Raw genomic sequence first — 4,962 nt, 5'->3', positions numbered from 1 at the left:
CTGCCAATCCTGTACTCTCCAAAACTTCAAAGTACTTCAGAAGAGGCAATAGCTGTAAAGTCTTAGGTTAAAGAATCAGTAAAGGAGCTCAGTATGAATGGTTTTCCATGAAAGTTAAATGAAGATCTCAGTAGTCCTTTTATATATTAAATAGGAAAAATTCCATTTGCAGGGTATTTTTTGTCATATGCCTATGAGCAATGGTGTATCAATCACTTTTATATTCCTATTGCTCTGAAAATTTTGTTTTTTATAAATTTTAACTAAGCATTTGTAAGCAAAACAGCCATTTCCAAAACTTCAAATTTGTTTATAAGGCCAATTGTTTTAAAGATGAAAAAAGGTTTACTCCACAAATAAAACCTGATATTTATTTAAACTTATGAAATGGTATTTCTCCAGAGTAATCACCCTTCCCTGCATTATGTTAATAGCAAAACTCTTTTTTTGTAGAAATTCTACTTTTTCTCTTCTCATTTCCCTCCTTCAAGCTGAATTCTGTTTTTCAGGATGTCTCCTTCCAATCTTTAAAAAGAGACCCTGTACCTTTAATAACAGAGACCTGGTGAGAGGTTTCTTTCCAAACTTGTTCCCTGGATTCCAAGTGATGAGACCAGCTGTAATTTGAGAGCCCAGAGATCCTTAGGATATCTTTAGCCAAAGGAAAAACTCCCTCCATATTCCCACCCAGTCCAGAAGTTGAAAGTGTCAGAAAGCAAAAGCTTCTCTCTCTAGCTACACTGTTCCATCTCCCAGGAGCAAGGGGCAACAGAGCCAGCGACCTGCAGCGCTCTGCAGGAGGCCTTCTCCCCTCCGCTCTGTGATCCCGTCTGGGCTGCAAGAGAGCAGTAGTTCCAGCCACTAAGCAAAAGCATATCGAGGTGCACCCTGCGCTGTTGCAGGGCAGTGCTTCCCAGGCGCTGTTGCCCACAGCCACATGAAGCCTGCTGGGGTGCAGGCGCCACGGTGCAGCAAGCCAAAGGGGACTGAGGAGGACACTGTCTCAGGAAGGCACTGACTCCCAAGAGGACCCCTTTCCTTGTTCCTGGACAAAAGGGTCTTCTCCTGGGGTCCCTGGACTTCCTGAATATTCAGAATGATGGTTCCGAAGTTCCTCTGGATAGGTTTCCTCTGCCACCTGTGTCAGGGCTACTTTGACAGTCCTCTCTACCCAGAAATGTCCAATGAGACTCTGCACCACTACTTCATGCCCGAGGAGAGGAGAATGATGACCCCGAGAAGTGCCAGCTGCTTTTCAGGGTGAGTGTCGGAGCTGCTCCCAAGGGGAAGGGACCCAAGCCAGTAGCTACATGAGTCTCACCCTTAGAGAGGAGTTCACCATGCTGGGCAGCCAGGTGGAGGATTCTGGGGGCGTCTTGGAGGGAATCAGCAAGAGCATTTCCTATGACCTGGATGGGGAAGAGACTTATGGCAACTACCTGAGGCGGGAGTCCCACCAGATCAGGGATGCCTATTCCAACTCCGATAAGTCCCTCACTGAGCTGGAAAACAAATTCAAGCAGGGCCAGGAACAGGACAGCCGGCATGATGCCGGTCCACACCAAGTCCCTGATGAAAGAAATGCTGGACATCTCCACAGGGCATAGGGAAAAATACAAGCTGCTGGCCCTCACCATCTGGAGCCACGGGACTTGGCTAGGTTGGCTGAAAAACTATTATCTTAAAGTATGAGTTGGAAGGGCACAAATGCCAGAGAGAGCAATCAAATCAGCTATGTAGTGTAGGGTGTGGGATAGATGAGGGGGCTAAATTTTTCCTTACTCTTATAATATTTTATATCCAGATTTGCACTTTGAGAATAAATCTGAAATCATCTTTAAAAAAGAAAGAAAGAGTTGAAAGGTGAAGTGGTTGTTTTAATTCTGTACATTATTTATGTGATTGTTACAGATTTATCTATCTGTGGGAAAGAACGATTTAACGCAATACCCCCTCTTTCCTAGTGAGCTTTAAAATAACTCTGCAGAGATTTTTGTTTCAGCCACATCTGAAAGGATACAGATTATGCAGTAGAGACTGATTAAACTTCCCCTTCCTGGAGATTATGGGATATACCCAAGGACCATAGTGCGAAGCTCCTTTCACCTTCAGCTTTCTCTCTTGGGCTCAAACAGTGTGACTGTTTTTCAAATGAGGTCAAAGGTGTTGCTCTCTATGCCTGCCAGTCCAAGGAAGTTGCTTGCTTCTTCTGCTTTTCTCTCTTATTTATTAACCATGGTCTGTGAGTTGTTTTTGTTTTTGCTTTTTCTTTTTGTAAGCATATTGTTGGGAAACTCTGTGCAAATCATCCTTTATAGGAAGATTTGCAAGTTTCCTCTGTGGGTGTATGCAAGTTTCAGCAGCAACATTGAAGAAGTCTCTGCTTTGTGGTAGTTGCCCTCTCATGTTGATATGCTGATTTGTAATGTCTCATTGTGTGTCTATGCTTTGTCATCAGTGCAAGAGTAAATTACAAAAAAATAGTTTGAACACCTCACGCAGAAGCCTATGATTGAAGTTGTAAATGTATTTTTTTCTCATTCAGGGGTTTTGCTTCTTTTTGCCTATTAGAAAATTGTACTTCAAGGAGGGGGATATTCTAATTCTAATAACTTCTTAGCTAAGTTTTATTATTCATCCAATAAATGTGTTTTCACATAATACTGGCTTATTTTCTAATTTATATCTGTAGATTTCATATTTCAAAGAGAGGCCCATGCAAAGGAGAGAGGATGGGATTTAAGCCAGTTTACTTAGAATGTATGATAAAGAGGGAAGGAGAGCTATGCATTTAATAACACCCCCCCCCCGCCACTAACCCTTACTATCCTCTTGAGGAAAAAAAAAAAACCAGCTTGTGCCAAAACTTTAAATTTAATCTCTGCCGCTCTACTTAAAAACTCACTTTCTGGTGAGAGAAGCAAGATTTATTCCTACGTACCGGGCCATGCTGCTTATGGCGGTGCTGGAGAAGGGGCACTGAGCTGTTGGGTATGAAGTGTAACAGAACAGACTTTACCACCTGAAACTGCTGCTTCAAGTTCAGATCAGGCAAGGAACAAACCTCCTAACAACCAACAAGACCAAAGAAGAGTACACTTAAGTTGAAGACACAACACTTGATCTGAAACAAGAAGTTTGTGCTTACTCAACAGCTTTGAAAGAGCACTTCCGAATGCTGCTAGTAGTCTTTGTTTTCTTCAGTGCTGTACTGTGAGATGCCCGGTACATCAGCAGTTGTATTCTTTATTAGTTTGATAGATCATTTTCTCTCACTCTTTTTTTTAATACTAGCAACTTTCATCATTTGAAACGTGTGCTGAAAGTGCAATATTTGATTATCACTGCAATATGAGCTTTGATCCAAACCTTCTCCACAACAATGGCCACAATGAGCCATTGTAAAGGACGATGGAAAAGCTCTATAAACTCAAAAAGCCAAAACAACCATTTGTCTGTCCGAGATTTATTAGTAGGACCATAGTGGCCAGTCACAGAAGAAAAGGGAGTCGAGAGAGAGAGAGAGAGAGAGGAGAGGGGGAATAGAGAGAGAGGAGGGAGGAGAGAGAGGAGGAGGGAGAAGGGGGGGACATAGTAAGAGAGAGAGAGGGAGAGTAAGAGTGTAAGAGAGGTAGAGTAAGAGACCAAACACAAACAGGGTATTGATATTTATGGGCTTAACATAGGAAGAGGAGGAGCAAGTCGAGTGGGCTGTTACTTCTTCTTTGGCCAAGAGTTCGTGCCACTTCAGGGATTGGAGGTGTGCCATTCAAAGTTCGCTCCATTCACAGGGATTGGAGGTAACGGTTCACACGCCATTCAGTGCGTCATGGACCTGAGCTCCCGGAAGAGAAGTACTCTGAGCGCCATCTTTACCAACATTTCTCCCTTTTTTGTTTTGGTTTAGGAGCGTTGTACTCAATCTGGCTACTTCCTGCTGAGTAGGGGTGTCATTTAGAGGGAGGGAGGGAGGTCTTGGTTGGAGAAGAAGGGCCAAGAGTCCCCATATCCATGCACTGAAGGCATGGATTTGCTCTGGGGAGAAGTCCATGAATGTTTCCTGCATCTATGAAAAGAAACGGCATTAATTTCTGGCATGTCGTCCAGTCTGTAGGGCTGGTAGAAAAAAAGCCTATGTCCAGGAGAAGGCAGATTAGAATATAAAGCTGAAAACCCAAGGCTTATTTCATTGGCATGGTGGGGTAGAGATAGCCATTTGGTGTAGTTGTCATTTAGTATCTTCATCTTTCAGCACATGGTGGATATTTCTTGGGATGACTGGATGTGCATGTCATCTGGCTCGTTGGCAAGTAGCTGGTAATCCCTGAAGAGGAGCTGATTGAATGTTTGGTTAGAAATTCTGTTAATTTGTCCTTGAAGGAATTTTAAAATGCAAGGAAGGAAGGCACAGAATAAAAAGACCAACTAGAGGTCCCAGTATCGAGAGAATACAGCAGATAAGGGGGTTTGTGAAGAGGTCCCAATAGGATTGTTGTGCCAATTGCTGATTTCTAAAAATGGTGTGGGTGTACTGTGTTTCTATGGGTTCCTAGATTCTATCAGGAGGCCCATTATTATGCATGTTCTTCTCCGGAATGGGATGAAAGGGAAGTGTGTGGCTGGGAGCTTGAGAGGGTTATCTGGGGATATCTCACAGGTAAATCTGGACGATAGTGGGGATCCTGCAAGGTTGGGAGCTGTGATTGGATTGTCCTCTGGAGGGCTTGCCGCTGGTTTTAACCTAGAAATATGAACCCAGGGGGTTAGTTTCTTTCCTTCCTGTTGGAGTTCTGCAGCATTGGGTGTACACAGGACTACGTGTAATGGCCCTTCCCATTTTGGGGTTAGGAGGGGATCCTTCCCCTGGGTAAAAAAAGTAGACCCATTCTCCTGGTATGAGTGGAAAGGAAGCAGCTGAGTCTCTGCATCTTAAAGCAATAAATCTTATTGCTTCCATAGCTC

General features: G+C 43.5%; 1 pseudogene; it reads left to right on the top strand.

Moving 5' to 3' along the window:
• The first annotated feature begins 1,096 nt into the window (after positions 1-1,096).
• Positions 1,097-1,692, top strand: LOC144374542 (fin bud initiation factor homolog; annotated as a pseudogene).
• The last annotated feature ends 3,270 nt before the right edge of the window (positions 1,693-4,962 follow it).

Source organism: Ictidomys tridecemlineatus, unplaced genomic scaffold, assembly GCF_052094955.1.
Source record: "Ictidomys tridecemlineatus isolate mIctTri1 unplaced genomic scaffold, mIctTri1.hap1 Scaffold_733, whole genome shotgun sequence".
NCBI classification, from domain to species: Eukaryota; Metazoa; Chordata; class Mammalia; order Rodentia; family Sciuridae; genus Ictidomys; species Ictidomys tridecemlineatus.
Note: the sequence above shows the minus strand (reverse complement) of the source record. Positions and strands in the feature narration are given on the sequence as shown.